We start from the raw sequence: 12005 nt of genomic DNA on the forward strand, positions 1-12005 counted from the left end.
TATACTAATATTAAAATAACTACTGTAGTAAAAGATATTTGAGAAATCTTTATTTGGAAATGTGAGGATTTTTTTATAATTGTATTTTAGATTTATTTTAGATTTTTTTATAATTGGATATTTTAGATATCCAATTATTTATGAAATAGATTAGTTATTATTATTTTTAAACATCCAAATCTGAAATGACATTCTCCAAAAGAATGAATATGTACATGTGTATAAAATCTTTTTTAGAGATGATATGATTTATTTCAGTTGCCCTTCTTTAGGCACATAGCTTATTCTACTCGTATTTTTCTAACTTCATTTGATCATTAATCCACCTCGTCTAGCAATACTTAAAACTGCCTTTTCGACTCTTTCTTGCTTATCCTTCAATACAGAAGCCATCTGCTGGATATGATGCCTTCTTTGTACGTTTTGTATACTTTATTTTTCCCTCCATTGCCTATCCAGTACTTTTGATTCTGCTGTTATATTTCTAAAAACAAAATAGGGAAATGTTAACATACTCATCTGTAGCCATTTAATTTGAGGAAAGATATGTGAAATATGACTGATTTGAATAACATATTATTTTGAGTAACACAATTTGGCTTCTGTGAAATAGCAGGTGTTTGTATACTGCAATATTCAAAGTCAACTAAAATTCTCCAACTTCCTTATAATTTTGAGATTCATAGCAGCTTGAACCCTGCTGACTATTTCAACCTGAGCTTGCCAAATCATGTCAGTATTTCAAAGAGACAGTGGACCTTTTGGAAAGTACATATTGCTAGGGAGAGGTGGGCGATATATTCTTAAACTATCTCCAATGTTGATGTGAATTTTCCAGTTTGATCAAAAAAGCCCTACAGTCTTCTAATTGTAACTTCATTGTTGAGCATTGGTCTCTGTTTTGTCTTTTCTTCAAATTCACTGAACTCTAAGGCAAATTTTGCCTACATTTTTCTAAGACATCCCAGAACAAGTGGCAATTTGGTTGATAATGATGTTATTTTAGATTACAAAATTATTTCTATAGAAACATTATAAGAATACTATTTTTTTAGTTTTGTTTTATTGTTATTTTTGAGACAGCGTCTGGCTGTGTTGCTCAGGCTGGAGTGCAGAGGCTCCATCTCCTCTCACCGTAACCTCTACCTTCCGCACTCAAGTGATTCTTCCATTCTAGCCTCCTAAGTAGCTGGGACAACAGGCATCTGCCACAACGCCCAGCTAAGTTTTATTTTTTGGTTTTTGTTTTGTTTTGTTTTGAGTGGAGTTTTGATCTTGTTGCCCCGGCTGGAGTGCAGTGGCATGATCTCAGCTCATGCAACCTCCACCTCCCTGGTTCAAGTGATTCTCCTGCCTCAGCATCCCAAGTAGCTGGGACTACCGGCATCCACCACCACACGTGGCTAATTTTTGTATTTTTAGTTAGAGACAGGTTTTCACCATGTTGCCCAGGCTAGTCTCAAACTCCTGGGTTCAAGCAATCTGCCCCCCTCAGCCTCACAAAGTTCTGGGGGATTACAGGCATGAGCCAGTCCTGGCCAAGAATGCTATTTTAAATACAACTGAAATAGCCATGTACATCTATGGTTTGCCTCTGGGTAAATAGATTTAGGTATAAAGGTCTAGTTAAGAAGAGAACTAACTGTTTTTTTGAGTGCTCACATCATATTATTTTACTATACTTCTTAAATGTATGTTACCTTATTTAATCCTCTTAAGATTTAGCTACTGCTCTCCCTATTACACAAAGATCATAATAGCTAGCATTTATTGAGCACTTACTCTGTACCGTGCACTGTGGTAAGAGCTTTATGTGTGCTATCTTTGTTATAGTCTCATTGAGAGGTATGATATTATCCCTGTAAAGAATTGAATTTCTGGAGATTTTAAGTAACTTGCCCAAGTAGTCCTACTTTTCTAGGGATCAACCTTCATGAGATAATCAAGCTCATGTCTGATTCCCAAGGCCATATTCTTTCCTCTATGTGACTGCTTCTCTTTTTGTAACATACCAGTGCTTGTTTTAAAATAGAAATTACTTTAGATAATTTAATAATTTAGTATCGTAGATATTCCCTCAAATCTTTAAAGCTCCGTGTTTGGGTTTTCCATGGCATGACACCACATTCCCCAATGTGTATATGCATTCCATTTTGAGAAGCTGAGCAGGTCAATATAGTTCTTCCAAAGCTTGCAGTGTATTAATAGCAGTTGTGCAAGGAATTATGTCAAATTGACTGAACTGCTATCCTGTGTACCCCTGAATTGCTTTGGTGAAAATGCTCTAATGATTGGGAGTGTCTGTTCAGTCCCTCTTACACCTCAGAGATAAACCTGCCAACTCAGGTGACAATTAATCTGTACAATGTGATGAAGATAATTCAGGATGTTGATGTTTAGCGAGTCCTGTTCAGCTCACATCACACATTTTTTCCTTCTAAGGTCAAGAGTGTTTTCGATGTTGACAGTGGTAATTTAGCTCTGAGCTGAACTACTATTAAATTGTCTATATAGAGGCAAAGAAGTTCAGACTTTCTGTTCTACATCACCATGTCACCTCTGTGCTTCATGTTTTCCTGTGAGTGGCCCACATTTTCTTGTGAAATTACACATTTTCTCTCACTGTCAGAAAGAGAGAAAGAGAATTTCATTTTGTAATAATGCCAGAACACATGTGTGTGCTTCCACTAGCACACTGTAATTCTGGGACTTGGGAATGGTCCAGTCCGGCGATATGCTTGTCTCTTGTATTTATACATACAGATTTGTTCTGCTGGTCATGTGCCAGGCTCTTTGTGCATGTTTTCCCCTTTCCACCTAGTTTAAATGTTTCTGTAATCTTAATATGCACTACCGCTAGTCACTTCACACTCTAGAAGCAGAAGTGAATGAGTATTGCTTACTAAACATTGCTGTTTTGTATAGATCTTTATTTGTAAGTCACAGAAAATTATTGTTCACGGAAGGTGACTCAAGAATCTTTCGCCTGGTAGGAAGTAGAAATCTGATAAAGTTTAGTTGTTACATAACCCTGTTTTGTCAAAAAAAAAAAATGTGTTTTGAGTTGATTAGTATCACATTAACATTTGTAAACTGCTGGTCCTTTTAACTAGTGTTAAATTAAGAAAAATTTTCCATTAAGCAGAATTTCTAAATAATTGTCTTAATTGGATCTTGTAAAGAGAAATTTTAAGCCACCAGCACTTGGACTGACTAGATAGCCCATTGCTTTGATGCCTGGCCAATTTTTCCTCCATCTGTGAGTCAGCTTAAGTATGCCTACTCTTTTTCCAACCTCCCCTGACTCACTCGTGCAGAACAGAGGCCCTGCTCTCTGTTTTCCCCTTATGTCCCTACTGTGCACTTGTGTAACAAGAGCCCTTTTAAGTATGATCTTCAATTTGATAAGGGCCTGCCTATGGAGTTGGCATGATGTTCCACCATGTATAAGAGTAGGAATTACCTCAGTTTATCTTTTCCTATCCAGTGTTGCACACAATGCCAGGCATATAGTAGGTACTCTAGTCTAAATACACAGTAAGGAATGGGTGAAAGCATGAGTTTGTCTTTAAGCTATAAAGTTAGTTTTTAAATAACGTAATGATTCTTGGTAGTGAACTTCTGGAACATGCCTACAATGTAATAGCATGAACTGTGAAGCCAGATAGCTTCTGTGTGATTCCCAACTTTGCCAGATCAAGCTTCTGTACCTGGGCAAGGCACTTAACCTCTCTGTGCCTCGGTTTCTTCTTTTGTAAAACCAGGATTATAATAGTATTTTAGGGCTTTTTATGAGAATGTAATGTGACCATACATCTAAAGTACTTAGAATAGCACCTGATGCAAACTAAGTTGCTCTATAATGTTTCTGTTCTTACGATATAACCTACAAGGAAAAAGTAGAATTGCAGTGTGCTGTGACAACAGGCCCCTGAAAAAATGTGTTTTTGTAAGTGGAGAAGATGAATGGAAACTTAATTATGCTTAGCAAATTCCCATGGTCTTCCGCTCTGAGAGGATGTCTTTGTTAATGCTCTCGTTGTTAAGAGTGTCTTCGGGAATGGAAAGCTGAGGTCACAGTGAGACCTCACTGATGTTGCTAATGGAGCCTAGTGGTTTCATCTGGTGGGACATGGCAGTGTCATGGAGCCATCATTTGACTCATCTAATTGTGAATTATTGTGAGAGAGAAACAGGAATTAGGGTAACTGTAGACTTCTGTCCCAACCAGGAAGGGGGTGCTGTTATAAATACATTGAAACAGTGGGCATAGACAGAGCAGTTTCAGGAAAATCACAATTACTTAGAAGAACATTTTAGACTTTTCAGTACATATATGACCTAGTTCACTTAAGAAGCTTTCTGAGATACACTACCTTTGATGTGCATCGTTACCTTGAAATTGCTTTAAGAAGATAAATGGGTCATTTATCCCTCTTCTGTTTAGTTTCATTCATTAGTACAGAATGTGAACTACACAGTTGAGTTTAGGTCTCACTGCTTTCCCCAGTCTTAGTGTCCAATGAGTGGGCCTGGGAAAAAGAGCTGATTCCTTTCCCCCATGGTAGACTGGAAAGCAGTGGAAGCAAGAGAGGATGACACGAATTAGGAAGTTACTTTTTCTTTAATCTGAATGTTTAACCACTTCCCCTGAATTGAATTCCATTTTTCTGATAGAGAATTGCAACCGGTCGTGTTTGGTTAACCCAGATCTTTGGATTTACAACTGAAAAAATAAAATAAAAAGAAACGTACTCAGATCAGTGATTTTTCATGGCTGTTTATCTTTACGGTGTCAGAACCGGACTAGAACTTAGGTTTCTGTTATTAAATCCAATGCTATCTTCAGTACACTGGTAAATCATCAGAGAATTTAGTATCTAAATAAATTAAACCTCTATGTTCTTTATAGCTGAAACTTCATATATATACATTATATATATGTGTATATATAGTATATTAGAGAATTATTTACATCTGGTTTCATCCTTTTACAAGAGCATTTGGATTTGAGAGCAGCAAGTGGCACTCTGCCAGTGACAAATGGAAGCACTGTGATTGCCTTCCCATCATCCGCTACCTTTTATGGTGTCAAGGGATTTCTAGCTCTCCTTTGTGACCCAGCTGCAAAACAGCTGTTGGTTAGGCTCCTGCCTTTCCACTCTCACAAGACAGTGTTCCTTACCATCCCCACAGGGTTTAAACTTCTGCAGTACAAGTGTCAACTCCGTTCTGTGAGCTCAGGCCTCCCCTTTGGGAGCCAAACAGCATAGCACTTCTCATGTTTTCACTAAGTAGTTTGGAAGAAATGATCCAGTGAATGCTTATAGTGCTGGTGATAACAAATGAGAAACACCCATTGTACTTACAGCCACGCTGAATGGTTGGAGTCATGGCTAATAGCTAATATTTCAGGGTTTTCTAATTGCAGTGATTCCCTAAGTGGAGATCACATTGACCACTTTATCCATCTAAAGTAAAGTTTCGTATTGGAAACCAGTTTTTCATGAACTTTTGGTGCCATCTTATGGATCACAGAATGCTAATAAAATTTGCATTTTTTTTTTTTTCTTATGGAGAGGAGTTGTTACCAATGATGGCAGTGGCATGAAGCTATGAGGATCACTCAGGTCTCAAGATTTAGTCAGATCTACCACGGAAACTATGCCATCCATCATTTGAGCAACAACATTTCATAAAGAGAGCATGCATTTAAGGAAAGTGTTTTGAATGTTTGCTTTTGCAAGATGTTTAGCATTCTTCATTCATCTTTGACCACCTACTATGCATCTGGTCCTTGGATAAGTGTTGATTAAACAATTCTACTAAATTGGTTTACAATGAGCAAAAGAGATTACAAATGGCAATTAGAGTACATATGGTAAGTGTCACAACCAAAGTAGGAATCAAGTGTTGTTAGAGCACCCAGGAAGAAAAAGACTCAGCTTAAAGAATTCTGGGCAGGCTTAATTTAGTCGTGGCCATAGTTGGCAAGTTATCTAAGACAAATAGATTTTTGGGTTATTTCCTCTTCTAGTTTTAAACTAAACTAACAACAACAACAACAACAAAAAACCATACACATTAATTTTTATGCCCCCTTGTCATTTATGTTTTATGTTCTTTTAAAACAACCCTGATTGTGTCTCCTTTCCTTCTGCTGACACTGTTGCTCCTCTTTCCTTCACAACTAGGTATGTTGGCAATTGTCTGTAATTGTTCTATCTGTTTTCTTACCCACAGCTTCCCAAATAACACCCACTTCTTCTGGCTTCCATACCTGTTAAACATACCTTCCTGCAGTTACCAGTGATCATGTTATGAAATCTAGTGGATGTTTTTCAGCATTAGATACAATTGACTTCTGCTATTTTCTTGAGACTGTATTTCACTTTACTGTCAACCTCTTGATTCAGCCTAGTAAACTACACCCTTGACATCTCAGGTATCTCAAAAGGGGCCAATCTCAACAATTCTCAAAACTAAGCTTATAATCCTACCCACTAAACTTGGCTCCCTTCCATTATTTACTATCTTCCCTTTGGTTTTGGTCCAAAAACGTAGGGGGTCACCCTTGCTACTCCATTGCCCTAGTTGCATTATCTCTGTTCTATCCATGTTATTCTGTCTCTTTTGTATAAATCTGTCTCATGTCAGTCCACTAATCTTGCTTCCATTGTCACCTGTCTACTTACCTTCTGTTCCCATTCCACTTTCTTATCCTTAGTACCCTCAGAGTGATACTCACAAAACAGCGGCTAATATTTTACTATCTTACTATGACCAATATGCCAGGTGTGCCCTGCTGTTCCCTGCATTTGTGTATGGTTCACCTTCACTCCTCTCTCCCTCACTCACCCTGGGCTTCACACAGTGTTTTTGTTTTTCTGCCACAGATATTTACCTTTGCTGTGCCTCCACTTAGAATACTTTCATTTCTGCTTCAATTAGTTAATCATACACATATTTTGATTTTTAGATCAAGCATCAATTATTTTGGAAACCTTCCTTGAGTACTTCCACTAAATTAGACCAACTGTTATAGGTCAAATGGCCATCAATTGTGTTCATCACACTCTTAGCACCTAAAGTTTTTCGTGCCTCAACAGGGCAGGAGTTGTGTCTGCTCCTAATCACTGTTTTCATTCTAGGGCTCAACACAGCACTGGGAACATGGTAGGTGCCCAACAAATATTCATTGGAATGAAAGGAATCAATGAATACGTTTAATGTATTGTGGAAATTTCGTTGTTTTAATTAAAAGCAGACACTTTGGTTTGTAATTCAGAGGTAAATTCTATGCATAATTCTAAAGTCTGAGAACAGCACATTTTAATATCTAGAAGGATTTTCATAATTTAAAAATGAAATTTTAGGATATACTTGTATTTATGTGTAACTTTACTGTAAATTTGATTCAAGCATAGTTTCTACTTACTTCACCTTAGCTTCCTCAGATGTTTTAATGAAATATCTGAATACTTTTTTCATCAGCTGAGATTATGAATGGATAACGCTTATGATAAGATGTTGGTTTTAACTCTACTTTGAGCTTAGTGTCATGACACAGTATAGCGACCTAAGTAATTTTCTCAGGTGGAGCTTAAGTTGTGGTTGTGCCTATCAAATTATCTCCACTGAAATGTTACTATAGTATGTGTGGGTGACCCCTTTAATTTACAAGGAAAATATACAAGTGAACAGATGTAGAAAGTAAATTAAAATGGTAACATTATAGGAAATCTGAGTAAGGTAAACGCCTTCATTTATGTAATATTTATAGAAGTCAACCATGTTGTGTTTATACCTTAAAATCTAACTTTTTTTACTCATAATGTCAAATCTGTGTAGAAAACAACAGTTCAATTTGAATTCTAAGAATCTCAGATATTTAAATATATATTTATGAAAGGTGAGTTACTTATGATTTAAAATGGTTATTTAAAATGATCCTGTATGTTTACTTATTATAATGCTTTTTATATTTTTAATTGAAAACATTAAAATGTAAGTAGATGAGTTTTTTGCTGTTGCTTTTCCCATTTCCCCCCCTTCTTGGGATTCTTGCAAGTCTTCTTCTTTTACTTTCTTCTCATTGCAAGGTATCAGATTTCCAGTATTCTTATGTCTTGCCAATTCTCGGTCTATGGCACCCTATCTAGTTGGTGTTTCTGAATTTCTTCTATACTCTTTTATCCTATCTTCTCAATCACACAGAACTCTTATCATTCCACTACACATGCACCTTCCTATCAACATTTGCTTTCATACAGTCTTTCCCATGTGAATAAATGGTACCTGCATTCACCTATGTACAGCAAGTGAAAATTTCTGAATTCAGATTAGACGGGCATAGTGATGTGTACCTGTAGTTCTAGCAACTTGGGAAGCTGAGTCGGGAGGGTCACTTGAACCCTGAATTTTAAGGTTGCAGTGAGCTATGATCATGCCCCTACACTCCAGCCAAGGCAACAGAGTGAGACCTCATCTGTAATTTTTTTTTTTTTTTTTTTAAAGGTGGAGCCATCTTTGACTCTTCTTTTTCCGTTATATCCACACCTGATCCACTGGCCACTTGTCTTTGAAAGAGATCCTGGAATCTACTCATTTCTCATTAGTTCCACTGCTATCACTTTTATTTAAGCTGTGGAGTATTAACGTTCTAAGAGGTCTCCCTACAGACAGTTTTCTACCCAAAATCTAGAGTGTTTTCTAAAATTTATAAGTGAGATCATATTGTGCATCTATTTCAAATCCTTCATGATGTTCCTTCCTCATCAAAAGACACACCAGGGGCCAATTCAGCAGCATATACACTAAAAGTGAAAGGACACAGAAAAGATTTCATGGCTCCTGTACAAGGACGTCACATAAATTCGTGAAGCGTTCCATATTTGCACAGTTCCCAGAGGCTGTTTGACCCTTTCTTGGTTAACACCTAAGAAAACAATATGAGTAAAAGCAATCTGTGGCATTCAAATTGAAACGAATTTTCACTACCAAAAGACGTCACATAAATTCGTGAAGCGTTCCATATTTGCACAGTTCCCAGAGGCTGTTTGACCCTTTCGTGGTTAACACCTAAGAAAACAATATGAGTAAAAGCAATCTGTGGCATTCAAATTGAAACGAATTTTCACTACCAAAAAAAAAAAAAAAAAAAAAAGAAGAAAAGAAAAAAGACAACTCAGGAAGGGGAACATCACACACAGGGGCCTGTCATGGGGAGGGGGGAGGGGGGAGGGATTGCATTGGGAGTTATACCTGATGTAAATGACAAGTTGATGGGTGCAGCACACCAACATGGCACAAGTATACATATGTAACAAACCTGCACGTTATGCACATGTACCCTACAACTTAAAGTATAATAATAATAAATAAATTAAAAAAAAAAAAAAAAGAAAAAAGACAAAGAAATTGTGTGTTCCTTGCAGAACCCAGTAGGCCCTGCACAATCTGGTCCCTCCTGTCATACTCCTGACTCACAATTTTTATGGGATTTGTTCAACTGCTGCCATGATGTTTTCCTTTACAGGCCCCAAAACTCGAAATATGCCAGATATTTGCATGCCCTTCCTACTCCCTTAAGTCACTCTTCCAATATCACTAAAGGCTTCCTTTGTCACTTTATCACACATAACCATCCCCACCCCGTCCAGTTGTGCATTGCTCTCTTCTGCATTCTTCTTCACACAACACTTAAGACTGACAGTGTTACCTACTCATGTGTAAACTAAAGATTCCACCACTAAAATGTGAGCTGCACCAGGGAAGGCACTTTGTCTCGATTACCAAGGCCTGGAACCTAGCCTATCACATAGCAGGAACTTAAACCATTTTTATAGAGTGAAACATCACATCTCTGAAGCATTCTCTTTCATTTCTCAGTACTTAGATGTACTGTGGTCTTCACGCACTTATTTTGACCAATAGCATAGTGCATTTTTTTTTAACAGTCTACACTAGATGTGTTCTCTCCTCGTCAGTATCGAAAGATCCAGTGACTAATCTTTTTATTCACCTTTGAAATCCCTACAGTAAAATGAGCCAATTTTACTGATGGTACGATTAAGAAAATGTTATTAGGTTATAAACTATAATTTACAGCCCGCTTATTTCATTTAGCACTGGATCTTGAAGAACTTTTGTGGTTTAAATAATTTTCTACACAATCATTTTAATAGAAACTTTGTATTTCATTGAAATGATTTTTGGTTAATCAAGTTCATGCTGGTGGACATTGAGTTTGTATAAACAGTATTATAATAAAAATGAATAACAACTTCTTTGTATTTACAGGTATTTTCTTAGAACAAATGCATAGAAATAGAATCAGTTGGCTAGTGTGTCTGTGATTTAATGCTTTTCATATGTGTCAAATTTCCCCCAGGATGGTTTTGTTACATATTACTGTATTTTAACAATGTGTCATATGAACACCTGTTTTTATGAACCCTCAGGAATATTGAATTATCTCTTTATTTGCGAAATTTTTTGATAGATGAATAACATCTCCTTGTATCAATTTACATTTTAGGTAAACCGAATACATGTTCCTTTAGAAATTCTGACCATTATTTTTTGGTATTTGCAAACTATTCGTATGTGCCCTTTGCTCATGTAACGTATCTGGCTCCCATGCCGGAAAGGAAGCTGAGTGTGATGATCCACTTCTTTATCTTGGAGTGAAGCTCAGTCTGCTGCAGTCTTTTATTCCCACTTGGTCAGCCATTTAATTTCAGCCAGTTTTGTGACCTCCTCCTTTCCCAGGGGTTAACCTAAATGTGGGAGGCATAATGGTGCTCACAAAGCTGGGAAGGAGGCTGTCCTGGCCATCTGATCTGAGCTACCACCACCTTAAAGCCTGATGGCTCTGCAGTGGCACTGGGGATGGGCTTCAGGGAAGATTTGCTCAGGAGTCCAGCCTTGTTCTGGGCATACCAAGGAAATCATTCCTCCCTTGTGAGGTCTCCTCACTGAATCTGGATGTTGTCCTTGAACAGTGTGCAGCATTCACTTTGACCTCTAGCTGCCCTTGGTGTCACTTGATATAATTTTTCAATCAGCTTAGGTCCTATGACACTATAAGTATCTTTCAGCCAGCCTCTACTTTAGGATGTTTAGGAAAAGAGGGCACAGAAGACCAGACATTTATGGAAAGTGGGACTTGAATGATAATTAAGGGAGGACAAACATTAATATCAGTTAACTGTTCAGCCAGATCATTGCTGTATCAGGTAGCTTTATTCTGTAATTTCTATTTATGATGTTTATAGAATATTTATTATATTTTAAAAGCTTTCCAGAAGATGTACTAAGCTAGCCCTAAGAAAATGAAACTCATGGTCACATTTTGGGTATCTGACAATTTGATGGGGAAATATTTTGTAATATGCAGATAAACTAATCATGAAGGTTACCACTGCCCTGTCCCTTTACTTTGCCTCTAATTAAGGTTAGCTCTGACTCACAGTATATAACATTGGGGAGAGGCCATTACACTTAAATGGTTTTATATAAATCATCTTGGTTTGTAAGAATAAGTTGAACTGTTAGGGGTTTTTTTCATGGTTTCTCTTTTTGTTTGAGGAGGAAACACGTTTTTATCCTGAAAATGTATCACATAAAAATACTGTGATGCTTAAAAAGACTCAGATACAAGAAGTTGGGAAGGGTGTGTGTGTGGTAGAGAGAGGGAGAGATAAAGAAAGTTTGTTAATGGGCACAAACATTAGAGAGAAGAAAAAAGTTGTAATGTTCTATAGCAGAATATGGTGATTGTACTTAACACCAATGTATTGTATGTTCAGACTGCTAGAAGAGAGGATTTGAAATGTTTTCAGCATATAGAAATCATAAATATTTATACTCAAGGTGATGGACACCCCACCTCAACACACTCTGACTTGGTCATTATACGGAATATCACATGTAACAGAATGTCACATGTAATACATCAATATGTGCAAATACTTGTATCAATAAAATTTTTAAAAACATTT

The 12005-nt window shown here is 37.0% G+C and overlaps 1 protein-coding gene and 1 non-coding gene across 4 annotated transcripts in view; both read left to right on the top strand.

Annotated features, from left to right (window-relative positions):
- TMTC2 (transmembrane O-mannosyltransferase targeting cadherins 2) overlaps positions 1 to 12005 on the top strand; it is a 455593-nt gene that overhangs the window by 326073 nt on the left and 117515 nt on the right. The window lies entirely within an intron of this gene.
- On the top strand, positions 8794 to 8898 carry LOC123567754 (U6 spliceosomal RNA). The gene has a single exon (XR_006690857.1). It is a non-coding gene; the product is annotated as a U6 spliceosomal RNA (small nuclear RNA).

Source organism: Macaca fascicularis, chromosome 11, assembly GCF_037993035.2.
Source record: "Macaca fascicularis isolate 582-1 chromosome 11, T2T-MFA8v1.1".
NCBI classification, from domain to species: Eukaryota; Metazoa; Chordata; class Mammalia; order Primates; family Cercopithecidae; genus Macaca; species Macaca fascicularis.